Source organism: Nerophis ophidion, linkage group LG25 (genome assembly GCF_033978795.1).
Source record: "Nerophis ophidion isolate RoL-2023_Sa linkage group LG25, RoL_Noph_v1.0, whole genome shotgun sequence".
Taxonomy (NCBI): domain Eukaryota; kingdom Metazoa; phylum Chordata; class Actinopteri; order Syngnathiformes; family Syngnathidae; genus Nerophis; species Nerophis ophidion.
Genome location: NC_084635.1, coordinates 15,666,529 through 15,686,142, shown reverse-complemented (window position 1 = coordinate 15,686,142; position 19,614 = coordinate 15,666,529). Strand labels below are relative to the sequence as shown.

Below are 19,614 nucleotides of genomic sequence, written 5' to 3'. Positions count from 1 at the left end.
GATTGGCCTTTGAAGCTCTGACCTGTTTGTAACACTTCCAGGATATTTTTGGAAAATAAGGCTAAATTCCAGCTATCTATTGGAAAGACAAGACTTGAATCTTCAGAACCTTGTTAGTTCACTGAAAAGGCCATCGACTAGTTTGGAATATTAAGCAGCTCATGCTGTCGGCATTGAAAAAGGATTTTGGCAGGGAGAAGGAAGCTTCAAAAAGGCTTTGATGGTTTATATTCCTCAGTCTTAGGCAGATATGAAAAAATGAAAATATGGGAAGCAAGGGCTTCTGATGGAGTAGGGTAGCTGAGGTGATTCCATTCTTCAAATGTATGCAGGAAAAATGCTTTTAAAATGGCTAGACAGAGAGAGAATATGGTGGCTGATATTAACGATATCAAGATGCACCGTGAAAGACGCGTAATATCAATAAAAAATGCATTCGATAAAATGGTTTGGGTTTTTTTTCGTCGGAAGAAATCGGAAGTTGTAAAGAAAGGTTGGTTGCATGAACAAAGGTACTTGTTCTCTGAAAACTGAGCAGGAATTGATTACTGATCACTGGGAGAGACGTGCTAACAATCAGGTAACAGTATCAAAGGGTTATATTAAGAAGAAGGTGATATTTTATAATCAAAAAAATGCTTACATTTGATATATTTTTGTCATTGTTCTTACTTTTGATAGGTCTTAAAAAATAATTAATTTTAGATATCGACCATTATAAAACTCTCATATTGTGATACAGTTTTCACCAATATAAACACTTTAAAACAATGCTAATTAAATGTTGTAATTACTTGTGTATGTTTTTAAATATTTTTCCTATTTTATATAGTTTAATGACCGCCTTCCGCGGATCAGCAAATTCAGCATAGCACTGGGTGAAACGAGCACTGTAGTGGTTTGTCAGGATCCCAGAAACTCACTGAGCTTTTTATTCACACACATTGATTAAAAGCAAACAGGTCACAGGTGAGTGTGGTTACATTTAGTAGCCATTAAACCCCGGTGATAATTTGCACACAAGCTGATATTGTCAACTACCAGGCCAAAACCTCCAAGATATGTAAACGTTGACCATGGTCATTTGGATATTTTTTAATATTATAATTATGATATAAAGGGAGCGAGCGAACCGCGCGTGAACACACAAGCACATGCAGAGAGAGACAGACAGGCACCAATTCGGAGGTTACATAAGATTAAACATACAACCCATTAAATAACCAACATTTTAAAAATTAATCAACTAAATAATTTTACACATTGAGTCTGTTAGAGTGCTAAAACTGCCAAGAGTTTATCAATAGTTAATTTATCAGTGTGCAGATTTTTAAACATCACAAAATGCTTTTCTTTTTGAGGAAGTTAGATTTTGTGTTTTGTTGTTTGTTTTCACTGTTACTATTCTAAATGCTTTTAAAGACATAAACACGGTAAAAATTTTCTTGGCACTTAGCCTTTCCTTTCTTTTAAATGGACACAATTTTATTAGTCATTTAAATTTTTGTAACAGCTGAATGAGCAGCACAGATACAGTATAAAAATAAATTATGAATTAATTAGTCATCTTTGTTTTTCGTAAGTACATGCCTAAAGTAACTTCAGATGCATTTAGAAGTCAATGGAAAATTAAACCCATTAAATATAAAGGTACACTTTATTATTTGGTTAGTCGACTTATTGTTAGGCTTGCAAAAATCTGGGAATATTCAAAGTTGGAAGCTTTCCATGGGAATTAACAATACTTTATGGGAATTAACAGGAAAGTAATGGCAATAAACATTGAATGCAACATGCTAGATCTTGCAGCATGATTATGAGCTAAAACAACCTGATAAAATTCAAATTCAGTAGAATTTCAACCCTTCTGTGCATTCCTCCATCACATGTGCAGTACATTCTTCAAATAAAAAAATGGTCAACATTTCCAAACTTCCCAAGCTTAAAACCTTCCTTGGTATATTTCCAGAAAGTTTTTGGAAATTTACCGGAAACTTTCCACCCATTTGCAACCCTACTTATGGTTAAGATAATCGTTGACTAATCGACTATCACAATAATCGTTAGTTGCAGCCCCAATGTGCTGGTCCTCATGGGAAAAGTGGTCTTTATAAGACAAAACTCGACCGCTTTGTCTACCACAATCAACCAAACCTGAAAGTTCTTAAGTGAGGCATTAAAGAGTGGGACCATCCAGAACTAGATGCAGTGTGCTCAAACAACCACCAGGTAGCATCTGTGCATTCTTCACTCACACAATAAGTGAAGGATGTGGTAAAATACAACCTTACCTTGTAAACATAGATTCTAAATTGCTTAAAGGACTAAACTCAAGTGCAGAGGACTTGTCCCTGTCTGCGGGCCCAGCTTCTTGCATAAGTTGCAGCAAAGCACTTGAGCATTACCGCATTGTCCACTTTAGTATGCGCTGCCAATCCAATAAAAACTTAATAGGTCTCCAAGGCCAAGGCCACACATCCAACCGCTCAACAAGGAAAACTTCATTTACAATCCCAATCATGTGTGAATGTCAGGAAGGGACGGAAAGGATCTCAAGGCGGGCTAATTGTGTGCAAGACAGAACTGAGAGCTTCAAACCTTGCAATCTACTGAAGTGGTGGTATAGTATTGACTTATCTTTAACCATCTTTAATGAATACAATGTGCTAAAATAACACCAGTCCATCAATTTTTTTTTACATTCAAGGTTTACCGCATTTTCCGGACTATAGAGCGCACTGATATATAGGCAGCACTATCTAAATTTTAGAAGCAAAAAAATGGTTTCCATATATTAGCCCCTTTGCACTATAAGCCGCAGATTTACATGTTGTGACATGAGTTAATTACAAAGAAATATTTTCTAAATGTTTATTTACACACCTTAGTTGTTTCCAAACGTGCCTGTAACACTGCAGTAAAATGGCTAAATCAAACAAAACATGAGTCATTGTCATGAACCCACTAGCTACGGAAGCTTGCTTTCCAATCAGCTAAACAGAAGTGACGTTTTGGTGAATACACAAAAGTGGAACAATACAAACAGAATGCCTTTGCTAGTTATTGATAATAACACAGACACTTATAAAACTGTTATCATATTAGCTAATGCTAATGACATTAGCTTGATTACATTACAATAGAATGTAAAAATATGCAGTATTATGTTGAGCAACGATGCTCGGGATAATCCAGCTCGGACCAATCCACTTTTATTGACAGTGATGTTGTGTGTGTGGCTGTGAATGCGTGTGTGTTTGTGAACGTTTGCGTGTGTTTTTGTGAAAGTCTGTGTCCGTGTATGTGCGCCATGTATCGTTCTACGGCGCGAAAATCTGGCTCGTCAAGACCTAATTAATGTTCAGTCAGCCTCTTCCCCTTACACAGCTGGGAAGTGCAGCCAAGAATAACAAAATCAAATAAATATGACTAACACTAGCAAATAAGTTGAAGCAACATTTAGAAGGACCAGCAGCTTTAGTGACAGGCTTTAATTCCACTATCTGCTGCAACTTACCCGTAATCCTGCCCTGAATGCGGACTTGCAGGCACTCGGAGGAGTCTTTATTAGTCCCGACTGGGAGAACAAACAGACCCACTAATTTAATCAGAAAAAGGCATTTTTATATCTGAATATTTGCCGCGACCCCGAAAGGGAATAAGCGGTAGAAAATGGATGGATGGATTTTTCAATTAGAATTTTTGTTTATGTGTCTGCAAAGTTTCAACTCCTCTGATATAACATGTACTAAAAAACTCTGCATAGAGACACTTTGTGGTCAAATTATTTTTGCGTTTGAGGATGAACAACATTGTGTTCCTGAAATAATCATTAAACTTGTTTACGTGTTGGTACACATTATTTTAAAGTACCTCAAATTCAAACTGCACTTTATTGTAATTGTATTCAATATACGCTGCTACAGTATTTCAGTTTTTAAAAACTCCACGATCTGGGTCACCGCGTGCCATTTGCCAAAAAACTGGTGAGAAGCACTGAAGTATACAAGTAATAAAAGAATACAAATAATTATTTAACATTTGAAAGTGTTGTTTTGTAAATGTTGACTTGAAATAAAAGTCTTATAGTATTCACTACACTAATGATACTTTGTTTACTGCAGAATGCACTTTTTGATGACAAGCAAAATAACAAAAGAACTTTGAGAGGAAAATAAGTTGTCTCTACTCCCACAAAATATACCGATAAAAAAGGAAAACCGTGGCCCTAAAAGCGAGGTACGGACTGGAGCGTGGGTTACTACCTGTACCGTTGCACCTCTTGTAAGAACAATGAACAAAATGACAGTTATCAGCTGTTAGCATATAGTACCTTAATCAAACATGGTGGAATTGTTTGTTACAAGATACTGCAATAGTGAACAGTAGGAATGCTACTATACTCGCATGCACAAGACAATTCGACTTAATTTTTTTTTTAAATAATCGTGATATTAATCGAGGTCAGGTGATATGAATAAATTCATTGATCAATTTTTTTGCCATATCATTCAGCACTTACGTACACACATACGCATGCATGCATGCATATACATTTACATACTGTAACTACCTGCTGGTGGTAATGTTTTATCTTTGTTTGGTTTTGATTTCATCTGAATTTTTTCCCACACAATTCGTGCCTGAAAGCATATTGGCAGTAAATGAGGAAATGTGTGTCTGGGGAAGCACGGAGACAAAAATGTTTGCAAGGCAGGTAAAAACCTGTTGGAATTAAATAAATAAATAAATGGGTTGTACTTGTATAGCGCTTTTCTACCTTCAAGGTACTCAAAGCGCTTTGACACTACTTCCACATTTACCCATTCACACACACATTCACACACTGATGGAGGGAGCTGCCATGCAAGGCGCCAACCAGCACCCATCAGGAGCAAGGGTGAAGTGTCTTGCTCAGGACACAACGGACGTGACGAGGTTGGTTCTAGGTGGGATTTGAACCAGTGACCCTCGGGTTGCGCACAGCCACTCTCCCACTGCGCCACGCCGTCCCTAGTTATTGTGCAGAATTGTGCAATTAGTTATCATAAGATTCGCAATAAAAGGTCAAAATAGTGTTGGACTTTCTTTGTGTGACTTCTTCTGGGGGCTACAATACATTGTATCACTTCAATATGTTTTCACGTAAAAACCCTTATTGCCTGTATTCCGACAAACGATTTCTTCCTGTAAGTAAAAACCAGTGGTGGTGGTCAACCAAGCTATGATGGCTATTGTACAGCATGCAACACATGCACTGAGTACACAAGGGCCATGAGCTCTATACAGTATTCCTGCACAGAGCAAATATGAGCAAAAATCTTTACCATGCTATGTAATAGATCCCTATACTTAAAAAAAAAAAGATGTGTCGAGTGATATAGGATTATTTGTCAGTGGAGTTCCCAAACATATCGAACTATCGTGTGCTCCAGACATCATTCTACACGACAAAACAGATGAAAACTTGGAAAAGCATGAAGGTCTACAACTTATTTGTGTCCGGCTGGGTAAAAGACATTGGCACAAGACTCTCCCGGATAAATATGCATAGTTTTTGCTAGGGTAAGGTTGCATTTCATTATTTAACTTTATGTCTGCAGCCATGTTTCTTGCCTGCCCTTGTTGCATGCACCGTTTACGCATGTTTTTCCCTGTCTTTATCAAAATATAACAATAGATGTCAACGTTGTGTATGTGCTGAAAGCTTAATTTATGACTGTTGCTTTTGATAAAAGCTTAATAAGTCATTTAGGTTTAGCTCACACTTGATTTATTTTATTTAGACTTGCCGAGTTGGTGCTTTACGAAATACTTGAAGCCAAAATGTGTCTTAAGAAATACAATTAATATCAAGGTAATACTTAAATTGGAAACACTAAATGTTAAAAGTATATCAAACAGACCTTTAACAGAGTGTCGCCTACGCTGGCTTGACCAGCACACATTTTCAGTGAGCTGGACATGACTTCATTTTGAATCCAATACATTTTCAAGGTATGGTGGCCATGATACTGCCGTGGCAGTACCCCACATTCAATTAGATGAAGGTCAAACCCTGCATATACAGCAGGCGATTGGCAACCAAGAACAGGTGTGTCTTGGGTGCCAATCAAAGGCAGGTGAGGAAAACAGTGCTCAGGACAGAGATGCAGTGACAGGAAATAGAAAACCAAAACAAAAGTGCTGGAAAGGAAAAGACACAGAACACAGGAGGCAGATAAAACCAAAATGGTAATAAAGGAACATGACAAAGGGGCTACTATTCGATTGTAGTAGAGTGAAAAAGCTTTCTGAGGGACAGAGCTTCAAAAGACAGACAAAAGCAGAGTGTCTATTGCCTTTGAGAAAGGCCAAGGCTCACTGCACTCTGCGGGTCAAAGGACACATTTATACAACATAGGCCTCTCCCGGGGTCCTTGACTCATCCAACACACTGCCAAAAACCAACACAGTATGAATAAATGGTCGACTGAGTGGGAAGAGACATGAACCAACACAGTATTTTAGATCGTATTATGAGTATATGTATAATGAGTTGTACCGATTTGCAAAATTGTAGATGGTATGCAACAAAGCCCTCTCAATTCCTCACTGACTTAAGACCAGTCCACAGAAAGATAATTGGGGTGATTTTGAACCAGAGAATCCTTTAGCCAGGAAAGGCCAGATTATCTGACGACTAAAAATGATTGTGACAAATTATCTTGTGGTATTAGGGGCTTGACTATTATTTTGCAATTGACAAAACCTTAATGCAGTTTGTACAAATAGAATGTTACCACAGAAGTACACTTTCACTTGCATTAAGGGATGTGCCAATCAGGGATTTTTGCTGCCAATTCCGATACCAAACACCCATGAAATTAGTCAATAACAATACCGATACAGATCACATGTATCAACTTTAAATGTTTCAATTAAATGTACTGTGAGTGCTAATGACAGTTTATAAATGTCACCACAATATTTTAGCTCTTATTTATTCTTTTTGATTTCATATAATAGTTTCAGCAAAACAAGGAAAACAGTACACAATTGCTAAAGAAATTTAAAGAATATGATCTAATGCTCATTTAAAATATTTGGCTTTTGCCCTCAAGGTCCTCCTGCGTCCAGGGACTTTTTCTCTGAATTTGTAAGCAATAACAAAAACAACCAAAAATTATGTTGAGAAAATATTGATCTAATCACCCTCGTATCAATTATATACTAATATTTCTTATGGTTTCGACACCAATTTATACATCAATTTATGGTTCCGACATTGCTGACACACTGATGTTCCTTTCTCGAACTTCTTACATACTTTTTGCTGTAATGTGGTTCCTTCTACACTTCTTAAAATGTACTAAGCACTTATTTATTCCCGTATTGTTGTTGTCGGTCGGTTTTTCATAACGGTTAACTATTAAGCATGACTGCTCTTCCTTGCTCTCGGTGTGTAACATGTTTAGCCTCTTCCTAATACTTAACAATATTTCATAAACACACTAAGAAATGCAAGCCATTTGCCACAACGGACGTGATTATTAACTTAAGGAGCGGATCTACACTGTGCATGGAGATACATACTGTAGATAGCTGTTTTCAGTCCCTTAGGGACTGAAAACTGTCCAAAGTTGTATACTTGAGGAGAAAAAAGCTAATTATACTGTTATTTATTACAGATTTGAGACATTTTAAATATTTAAATGCAGACCATATCAAATCAAACAGCATGAATCAAAATCTAATCGATGTGTACAATTAGCCATAATAACCGGCCCTACTCGAATCTGCAATATAACAAATAATTTACAAATTGCCACAGTATCATGGGAATTTATATAACAACCTGATGTTGGTAGAAGCCCCCCAATAAAAACAGAAAACCATTGTTGTGGTTTGTCTCAATATCTTCCTAAGACCAAACATCTTCTGCAGTGGACATTTGTGTTTTGCATAACAAGGCTTTATTTTTCCAAAAATAAATATATCAAAAACAAAATGTCCACTGCAGAGGACTCTGGTTCTCAGGAGGACGGATGCCCTGGGATTGTCTGGCGACCAGTGAAGGGCGTAGTTAGCTCCGATAGGCTTTAGCTCCCCACAATTCTGAACATAATAAACGTCGGGAAATGGTTTGTCATTTAATAATGCACAGAGACAGGCAAAATATCACACTCCACCCACTACAAGTAAAATGTCACCTTGTGAAAAACACCATGTATTGTTATTACTGTGCAATGTGCAAGATTGCGCTTGAACAAGCACAGACATACAATGATGGGAACTTGGAAGCATGCGTGAGTATAAGTTAGGACTTGCTTTGGTTCTTTGTCCTTAGGACAAACACTGTTAGGATTTGCTCTGGTTCTTAGTCCTTAAGACAAACACTGTGATGCATGAGATGTAGTCAGGTTTAGTTATCGACTATAATTTCACAGAGATCAGGCAGGGGAATCTACTAACCTGATGTCGGATGGAACACACACTTTCCCGTAGGATTCCTTTGGCCATTTTGAGATTGTGGCAATCTTAAATGCATACTTCCGTGGCAGCTTTTCCCAAATATTGTGACAGAAGTCGCAATGCTTTTTGTAGTACAGTAGTTCAAATTGTGAGAATGTGAAAGTTGCAAAATAGGCTGACAAGGGAAGGGGCACAGGTTTCCATAAGAAAAATAAGTAAGAACAAATAAAATGCCATGTCAGTCTTCACATGAGGAAAAGATCAAGACAAAGTCACAAAAAGTAAATTAAAACATTAAAGTTAGACACATTTAAGGCATACATTTTGCAGAAGATAACTAAACAACACCATCAATAGACATCATATAGAAGTGACTCCTGCAGTTATATGCAAGCTGTGTACTCTTACTACTCCTTGGTTTACTGTAAGAGTGGCAGGCGACTTTTATAGCCTTTATTTTGTACGTGCAAGTAGGACTGGACCGATAAAACGTGTATACATTATATATATATATACACAGTGGGGCAAACAAGTATTTAGTCAGCCACCAATTGTGCAAGTTCTCCCACTTAAAATGATGACAGAGGTCTGTAATTTTCATCATAGGTACACTTCAATTGTGAGAGACAGAATGAGAAAAACAAATTCAGGAATTCACATTGTAGGAATTTTAAAGAATTTATTTGTAAATTATGGTGGAAAATAAGTATTTGGTCAACCATTCAAAGCTCTCACTGTTGGAAGGAGGTTTTGGCTCAAAATCATTCATTCTTTCCTTAACACGGATCAATCGTCCTGTCCCCTTAGCAGAAAAACAGCCCCAAAGCATGATGTTTACACCCCCATGCTTCACAGTAGACATGGTGTTCTTGGGATGCAACTCAGTATTCTTCTTCCTCCAAACACCACAAGTTAAGTTCATACCAAAAAGTTATATTTTGGTTTCATCTGACCACATGACATTCTCCCATGTGCCAGTCATGCACTGGCTTAACCAGGGGGACACATCTGGCACTGCAGGATTTGATTCCCTGTCGGCGTAGTGTGTTACTGATGGTAACCTTTGTCCCAGCTCTCTGCAGGTCATTCACCAGGTCCCCCCGTGTGGTTCTGGGATTTTTGCTCACCAATCTCATGATCATTTTGACCCAACGGGATGAGATCTTGCGTGGAGCCCCAGGTCGAGGGAGATTATCAGTGGTCTTGTATGTCTTCCATTTTCTGATAATTGCTCCCACAGTTGATTTTTTCACACCAAGCTGCTTGCCTATTGTAGATTCACTTTTCCCAGTCTGGTGCAGGTCTACAATTATTTTCCCGTTGTCCTTCGACAGCTCTTTGGTCTTAGCCATAGTGGAGTTTGGAGTCTGACTGTTTGAGGCTGTGGACAGGTGTCTTTTATACAGATAACGAGTTCAAACAGGTTCAATTAATACAGGTAACGAGTGGAGGACGGAAGAGCTTCTTAAAGAAGAAGTTACAGGTCTGTGAGAGGCAGAGATCTTCCTTGTTTGAAGTGACCAAATACTTATTTTCCACCATAATTTACAAATAAATTCTTGAAAATTCCTACAATGTGAATTCCTGGATTTTTTTTTCACACTCCGTCCCTCACAGTTGAAGTGTACCTATGATGAAAATTACAGACCTTTTAAGTGGGAGAACTTGCACAATCGGTGGCTGATTAAATACTTTTTTGCCCCACTGTATCAAGTGTTGATACTGATATAGAAGTGTATTACACGGTTACTCTGCTGAGCTTTAGACAATACCCGACACTCAACGGCATTTTATTTTCGGATTATAATTACGGGTTTACATAAAATAATCTTATCCAAAATAGGTGAAATTACTTAATCTCCCATGGCACACCAGACTGTATCTCACGGCACACTAATGTGCCGCAGCACAGTGGTTGAAAAACACTGGCCAAGTAAATCTCTTATGGACAACAAAACAGCTAATACATTTGACAAAAAAATTTGCCAAAACATTAACCGTCTGCTGCAACACTTTCACAAATGCTGGGAGAATATCAACATACACAAGATATAACTCCATCCATCCATTTTCTACCGCTTGGCCCTTTTGGGGTCGTGGGGGGTGCTGGAGCCTATCTCAGCTGCATTTTAGAAATTCAACCAATAGTACACCTACGGGGGCTTCACGGTGGAAGAGGGGTTAGTGCGTCTGCCTCACAATACGAAGTTCCTGCAGTCCTGGGTTCAAATCCAGGCTCGGGAACTTTCTGTGTGGAGTTTGCATGTTCTCCCCGTGAATGCGTGTGTTCCCTCCGGGTACTCCGGCTTCCTCCCACTTCCAAAAACATGCACCTGGGGATAGGTTGATTGGCAACACTAAATTGGCCCTAGTGTTTGAATGTGAGTGTGAATGTTGTCTATCTGTGTTGGCCCTGCGATGAGGTGGCGACTTGTCCAGGCTGTACCCCGCCTTCCGCCCGATTGTAGCTGAGATAGGCGACAGCGACCCCAAAGGGAATAAGCGGTAGAAAATGAATGAATGAATGAATAGTACACCTACATTATAATTACATCATTGTTTGCGTGATTACAATGATAATGTGTTAATGATGGCACACCAGAATCCGTTTGGAGAGACTGGAGGAAATGCGGACTGGACACTGGCCGAGAGTTAGTGGGCGGCCGAGGCTGGAGATGACTCTCTTGGTTACTTTGATGGGTCTGCTCCTGTGTCTCTGGCCACCCCCCCCCCACCCAAACAGACAATGGCGTGTAACACCGCAGGGGCCACCAAAGTGTATATGTTTTTTTTTTTTACTTTTGTAGCTGTATGTAGAAATGTCTAGTTGCATAAGCTCTGCTCTATTAATGTATTTAATGTCCTTTGTTGCTTGATGTTTCCCTCTTACACACATGCTTGTGTGTGCTATGACTGGGCGATGGATGGATGGATGGATGGATGGATGGATGGATGGATGGATGGATGGATGGATGGATGGATGGATGGATGGATGGATAGATAGATTCCTTCAGGAGAGTTCCTTCAGGAAAATAAAATTCCAGCAGCAGTGTACAGAGTTGAGAGCACTTTAAAAACAAGTAAATAATGGGGGTTTAAATGGAAACAAAATAGAGAAATATTACAATAACAATAAAAAATAAAAAGTAACAATGGGAATAAAAATATAACAGTAAAATAAAAATATAACAACAGAAAGCAGGCAGTAGTGACCATGTTATGAAAACGTATTGCACTGTTATTGTTTTGCATCCCCTATCATCCTAGTACCCCCCGCCCCAGAGAGGAGTTGTACAGTCTAATGGCGTGTGGGACAAAGGAGTTTTTTAGTCTATTAGTCCTGAACTTGGGATGAAGCAGTCTAGCCCTGAACAGGCTCCTCTGGCTACTGATAACGCTATGCAGGGGGTGACTGGCATCATCCAGGATGCTCACTAGTTTGTCAACAGTCCTCTTCTCTGCCACTGTCACCAGTGAGTCCAGTTTCATTCCCATTGTAGAACCGGCCCGCCTGATCAGTTTCTCAAGTCTGGAGCTGTCCTTCTTAGATGTACTTCCCCCCAGCACACTACCATGTAAAACAGAACACTGGCAACCACAGACTGGTAGTACATCCACAGGAGTTTTCTACAAATGTTGAAGGAGTGCCGTCTCCTGAGGAAGTACAGTCTGCTCTGTCCTTTCTTGTACTGGTGGTCCGTGTTAACAGTCCAGTCCAGCTTATTGTCCACCCAAACCCCAAGGTACCTGAATGAGTCCACAGTCTGTACCTCAACTCCCTCGATCACAATAGGTTGTGACTGTGGACTCGACCTCCCAAAGTCAATGACCAGCTCTTGGGTCTTTGACGGATTGATATATACCGATATACTCGATCTATCATGGGTTTGTCTCTGTGCGATATAGAAAATGACTATATCGTGATATTAAGAGTATACGTTCTCACGCAGGTGCTTTTAGCTGTGGGCATTAAACTGCATAAGTTTCTCCCTTGTTCTTGTCTTTCCCTCTCACAGAGACATAAAACAAGCGCACCTTCATACATACGTCACGTGTGCAACGTAACACACCCTCCCCGAGCAGAGACGTAACGACATGGGTAACATTAGCTGTGATGCTAACGGTGTGTTGCGAGTGGTAATACGAGAGAGAGAAGGTGCGAATCCGGTATTAAATGGAGGAATAATTAATTCCCAAGATAAACAGCACGGGGTGCATCGTCTGGTGGTGGTTTGGCTTCAAGCGGGAATATGTTGAACATTTATGCGACAGAAGCGTTGCTACAAAAAGTAGCAACACTGCTAATTTGTAGCATCATTTGAAAAGTCACCCGCTTGAGAATGAAGAGTGCTTCAAACTGTGCATGTCAACATCTCCGTTCGGTGCCACACCCACAAAATGCCGAAGCAACTATTTCTACGTCAACACCGTAGGACACATAGTCTTTCATATGCAGCTCATTTTTATGCGAGACTTATTGAAATATCTTGTGTGACATCATGCACTAAAATGCACTGTATTTGTTTTAAAATATTGTAGTGGCATTCTGTACAAAAAGTACACTTTAATTTAGTGTTGTTTTGATATGTCATCTTAGTGACATCACGCACAAAAGTGCACTCATAGCTTGTTTTAAAATGTCTCTGACAATCTTGCACTTTTTGTTTTGAAAGGACATGAATGTCGTGCCACTGCTTAATAAATACAGTTTTGGTCAATTGACTTAGTTGTGACTTCTCTATCTCCATGAAAGTTTAAAATGAGCATACATTAATGCAGTATGAACAAGAATGACTTAATGAAGACACATATAACCACAGCAGTATGATGATTCTATGTATCAAGTGTTAATTCAAGGCTAAGGCAAAATATTGAGATATAGATCGTGTATCGCGATATGGCCTAAAAATATCGAGATATTAAAAAAAGGACCCATCGCCCAGCCCTAGCTATGAGATTTTTTTTTCTTCCTTGGCCTTAGTTTGGACCCCCTCTCCAGGTGCCCAGACCCAGACTTGGACTTTTCCTCACCTCCTCAGTGTTTACCTGTTTCTCACCTTTTTTGTAAGGGCCGTTGGAAGTTGGCAGACCCGTCAGCGATCTTGTTCTGTCTCCCTGTAATGTTTGTCTGATCTTGAATGGGATTGTGCTCCATCCATGCATTTTACCGCTTGTCCCGTTCAGGGTCGTGGTGGGTGCTGGAGCCTATCTCAGCTGCACTTGGGCGGAAGGCGGGGTACACCCTGGACAAGTCCCCACCATACTTGCCAACCTTGAGCCCTCCGAATTCGGGAGATGGGGTGTTGAAGTGGGGTGGGGGCATTGGTAATGGCAGCTGCAAGGGGTTCTGGGTATTTGTTCTGTTGTGTTTATGATGTGTTACAGTGCGGAGGTTCTCCCGAAATGTGTTTGTCATTTTTGTTTGGTGTGGGTTCACATTGTGGCACATATTTGTAACAGTGTTAAAGTTGGTTATACGGCCACTCTGAGTGTGACCTGTATGGCTGTTGACCAAGTATGCGTTGCATTCACTTGTGTGCATACAAGACATATATATTATGAGACTGGGCCCCCACGCTGTTTTAATGGAGCGAAAGTGGATGTGACGACAGATTGTAGAGGACGCTAAAGGTAGTGCCTTTAAAGGGGAACATTATCACAATTTCAAAAGGGTTAAAACCAATAAAAATCCATTCCCAGTGGCTTATTTTATTTTTTGAAGTTTTTTTCAAAATTGTACCCGTCCCGGAATAGCCCTAAAAAAACTTTAACGTGCCTGATTTTCGGTATCTGGGAAGACACTGTCCATTTTCCTGTGACGTCGCATAGCGATGCCAATACAAACAACGTGGCGGTTACCACAGCAAGATATATCGACATTAGCTCGGATTCAGACTCGGATTTCAGCGGCTTAAGCGATTCAACAGATTACGCATGTATTAAAATGGATGGTTTGAGTATGGAGGCAGATAGCGAAAACGAAATTGAAGAAGAAACTGAAGCTATTGAGCGAATAGCTATTGATACTATTCGACCATGTTTGCCTTAGCATCGCCGGTAAAATGTGCAGACCAACGATCAGAAGTTTCGCATCATGTGACACTGGATCAAATTAAATCCATCGATTGGTAAGTGTTTGTTTGGCATTAAATGTGGGTGAAAGGAAACGCTGCATGTAAATATAGTTTCAAATGTACATACAGCTAGCCTAAATAGCATGTTAGCATCGATTAGCTGGCAGTCATGCCGCAACCAAATATGTCTGATTAGCACATAAGTCAACAACATCAACAAAACTCACCTTTGTGATTTCTTTGACTTTATCGTTGGAAATGCATCTGCAGGTTATCCATACATCTCTGTGCCATGTCTGCCTTAGCATTGCCGGTAAATAGCATGTTAGCATCGATTAGCATGCCGTGCTAATCGATGCACATTCTACGTGAATCAACTTGAATCCGTCCCTGATCGTGTTGTTACACCCTCCGACAACACACCGACGAGGCATGATGTCTCCAAGGTACGGAAAACAGTCGAAAAAATGAAGAATAACAGAGCTCATTTGACTCAATGTGCATAATGTGTTTGACAAAATGGCCGATTGACTACTTAGTTGACATCACGTTCTGACGTCATCGCTCCGAGAGCGATAAATAGAAAGACGTTTATTTCGCCAATATACACCCATTTAGAGTTCGGAAATCGGTTAAAAAAATATATGGTCTTTTTTCTGCAACATCAAGGTATATATTGACGCTTACATAGGTCTGGTAATAATGTTCCCCCTTAAGGCATGCCCCCACTATTGTTGTTTGGACGGAAATCGGGAGAAATTCGGGAGAATGGTTGACCCGGAAGATTTTCGGGAGGGGCACTGAAATTCGGGGGTTTCCCGGGAAAATCCGGAGAGTTGGCAAGTATGGTCGCCACTTCATCACAGGGCCAACAAAGATAGACAGTCAACATTCACACTAGCGCTGGGCGATATTGCCTTTTCGCATGCATCACCAAGGGGGAGGTAAACAGACGTTAAAGGCCTACTGAAACCCACTACTACCCACCACGCAGTTTGATAGTTTATATATCAATGATGAAATCTTAACATTGCAACACATGCCAATACGGCCTTTTTAGTTTACTAAATTGCAATTTTAAATTTCCCGCAAAGTGTCATGTTGAAAACCTCGCGGTATGATGACGCGTGCGTTCGACGTCTCGGGTTGTAGCGGACATTATTTTCCAGCCCGATCCAACCTATAAGTAGTGTGCTTTAATCGCATAATTACACAGTAATTTGGACATCTTTGTTGCTGAATCTTTTGCAATTTGTTCAATTAATAATGGAAAAGTCAAAGTAGAAAGATAGAGGTGGGAAGCTTTTAGCCTTTAGCCACACAAACACACTGTGTTTCCTTGTTTAAAATTCCCGAAGGTGAAGCTTTACTATGGAACAGAGCGGTCAAGCAAACATGGATCCCGACCACATGTCAACCGACAGGTTTCGGTGAGAAAATTGTGGTAATATGTTGGCTCTTACCGTAGTTATGAGCGGAGCTTGGTCCTCCTGCAGCTGCCGCGGACTATTACCTCCTCCCAGAGACACCCCTCCGACTTTCAGGTACTATATAATCTCACTAAAACACTAGTAACACAATAGGCAGATGAGGGATTTTCCAGAATGATCCTAGTAAATGTGTCTGATAACATCTGAATCGCTTCCACAGCCCTCATCTTTTTTTTTCTAGTCCTTCACGCTCACTTTCCTCACCCACAAATCTTTCATCCTTGCTCAAATTAATGGGGAAATGGTCGCTTTTTCGGTCCGACTCGCTCTCGCTGCTGGTGGCCATGATTGTAAACAAATGTGAGGAGCTCCACAACCCATGACGTCACGCGCACATCGTCTGCTACTTCCGGTACAAGCAAGGCTTTTTATATTAGCGACCAAAAGTTGCAAACTTTATCGTCGATGTACTCTAATAAATCCTTTCAGCAAAAATATGGCAATATCGCGAAATGATCAAGTATGACACATAGAATGGACCTGCTATCCGCGTTTAAATAAGAAAATCTCATTTTAGTAGGCCTTTAATTGAGTACCGTATTTCCTTGAATTGCCACAGGGCATATAGTATGCGCCTGTCTTGAATTACTGCCGGGTCAAACTCACTTCCCAAAATAATTAGCGCATGCTTAGTATTACCGCCTGGTCAAACTCGTGACAGCACGAGTGACACTTCCCCTGTCATCATATTCAAAATGGAGGAGGCTGGTTTCCATCCATCCATCCATTTTCTACCGCTTATTCCCTTTTGGGGTCGCGGGGGACGCTGGCGCCTATCTCAGCTACAATCGGGCGGAAGGCGGGGTACACCCTGGACAAGTCGCCATCTCATCGCAGGGACAACACAGATAGACTGACAACATTCACACTCACATTCACACACTAGGGCCAATTTAGTGTGGCCAATTAACCTATCCCCAGGTGCATGTCTTTGGAAGTGGGAGGAAGCCGGAGTACCCGGAGGGAACCCACGCATTCACGGGGAGAACATGCAAACTCCCCACAGTTCAATACCAGTAATTTGAAATCGCATAAAAGGTAAGAAGATTAAGAGCTATTCAGTAGGATTTAAGGTCCAAGCTTACATCACACTCAAATTTTTACTGCATACCTTTGGTAAATGCCGAAGTGAGAAGATGTTTTAAAATAATTAGCGCATGCTTACTTTTACCGGAAAAGGGTGGAGTGCCATCTCCGGGTTGGGGAGGAGACCCTTCCCCAAGTGGAGGAGTTCAAGTACCTAGGAGTCTGGTTCACGAGTGGGGGAAGAATGGATCGTGAGATCGACAGGCGGATCGGTGCGGCGTCTTCAGTAATGCGGACGTTATACCGATCCGTTGTGGTGAAGAAGGAGCTGAGCCGGCCGGCAAAGCTCTCAATTTACCGGTCGATCTACGTTCCCATCCTCACCTATGGTCATGAGCTTTGGGTTATGACCGAAAGGATAAGATCACGGGTACAAGCGGCCGAAATGAGTTTCCTCCGCCGGGTGGCGGGGCTCTCCCTTAGAGATAGGGTGAGAAGCTCTGTCATCCGGGAGGAACTAAAAGTAAAGCCGCTGCTCCTTCACATCGAGAGGAGCCAGATGAGGTGGTTCGGGCATCTGGTCAGGATGCCACCCGAACGCCTCCCTAGGGATGTGTTTAGGGCACGTCCAGCTGGTAGGAGGCCACGGGGAAGACCCAGGACACGTTGGGAAGACTATGTCTCCCGGCTGGCCTGGGAACGCCTCGGGATCCCCCGGGAAGAGCTAGACGAAGTGGCTGGAGATAGGGAAGTCTGGGCTTCCCTGCTTAGGCTGCTGCCCCCGCGACCCGACCTCGGATAAGCGGAAGATGATGGATGGATACTTTTACCGCATGCCTTTGGTAAGCGCAGGAGTGAGAAGAGGTTTTAAATTAATTGGCGCACCGGGCGGCAATTCAAGGAAATACGGTGTTTATGATTCTGATTGTGCATTTTGGGTAAACAATCTGTGATTTATGTTGAGAACTTCTGACTGCTGCACCGGTGTAGCTTGCATGCATCACCAAGGGGGAAGTAAACAGACGTTTAAGTTTTTAAAACGGAGCCTAAACTACAAAGTGCTCAAACCTCCTCCCCCGATGATAATAAGAAAGCAGAAATGATCCCACGGTTATGAAGCGGACTATCATCATGCGGACGTGTCGTTAGCATACTAGCTAACAGCGGCTTTGCATCCCAGCTTTGAAGTTCCTGCATTCTTCTCCTAGTTCTACTTCCAGCAGCTCAACGGTGCTGCACACAAATGAACGGTAAAGTGGTTACAGAAAAAAAAGACGTTTTAAGAGAAGAAAACCGGCGATATTTATTTATGATTTTAAAAACATATTTTTTTGGAGTGGGGTTGTCGTTTAATACAAGTGTGACCCAGCTAGCTCTGCTTATTACTCTGTCAAGACCAAGCAATACAAAAAAAAAAAATAAAATGTACTGTTGTCGACCTTACCTGCTGCATTAAAGGTGATAAACGGCACAAAGATTAATCGTGCTCGGGGTCGCTGGCGGTAGTTGGTGTTCGTCTGGCGGTTGAGTTTAAAAGCTCCACACTTGACCCAAGGCGGAATCAGCCATGGAAGGGACGGGGTGGTCACGCCGCCTCTCCGGCACTACAGCGACTGGCCGCGGAGCCGCGCAGTGAAGCGTCTGCCTTGTGAGGGGCAAGGAGTTTTAGTATCGCGAGACAAAGCGAGAACGGCATGGGCCAATCAAAACGCCAACACCCCATAAAAACATGTATAATCCGAGGAAGTCATAATAATAATAAATATACAGTAAATATACAGTATTTGGGTTTCACTACAAGACCTATATCGAATCACCTTATACTGTCAGAAATTGTTTACACCTCTTGAACATTTTAGTATAAAAAATTGTTTTACAAAATACAATTTTTTTTAATGTTTCATATATATATATATATATACATATACACATAAAAAGTATTTAGTCAGCCACCGATTGTGCAAGCCCTCCCACTTAAAATGATGACAGAGGTCTGTAATTTTCATCATAGGTACACTTCAACTGTGAGAGACCGAATGTGAAGAAAAAAAAATCCAGGAATTCACATTGTAGGAATTTTGAAGAATTTATTTGTAAAATATGGTGGAAAATAAGTATTTGGTCAACCATTCAAATCTCTAACTGATGGAAGGAGGTTTTGGCTCAAAATCTCACGATACATGGCCCCATTCATTCTTTCCTTAACACGGATCAATCGTCCTGTCCCCTTAGCAGAAAAACAGCCCCAAAGCATGATGTTTCCACCCCCATGCTTCGCAGTAGGTGTGGTGTTCTTGGGATGCAACTCAGTATCCTTCTTCCTCCAAACACGGCGAGTTGAGTTTATACCAAAATGGATACATGGATGATACAGCAGAGGGCTGGGAGAAAGTCATGTGGTCAGATGAAACCAAAATAGAACTTTTATATATATGTATATATATATATATATATATATATATATATATATATATATATATATATATCCATCCATTTTCTACCGCTTATTCCCTTTTGGGGTCGCGGGGGGCGCTGGCGCCTATCTCAGCTACAATCGGGCAGAAAGCGGG

The 19,614-nt window shown here is 40.8% G+C and overlaps 1 protein-coding gene across 5 annotated transcripts in view; it reads right to left on the bottom strand.

Annotated features, from left to right (window-relative positions):
• glceb (glucuronic acid epimerase b) overlaps positions 1-18,690 on the bottom strand; it is an 83,275-nt gene extending 64,585 nt beyond the window's left edge. For 3 of the 5 annotated variants that reach the window (XR_009804292.1, XM_061887444.1, XM_061887445.1), the window contains exon 1: positions 18,489-18,690. The gene's annotated coding sequence lies outside the window, so the exon portion shown is untranslated. The remainder of the gene's footprint in view (positions 1-18,488) is intronic. The other 2 variants (XR_009804291.1, XM_061887443.1) reach the window with 1 other exon arrangement.
• Between the last annotated feature and the right edge of the window lie 924 nt (positions 18,691-19,614).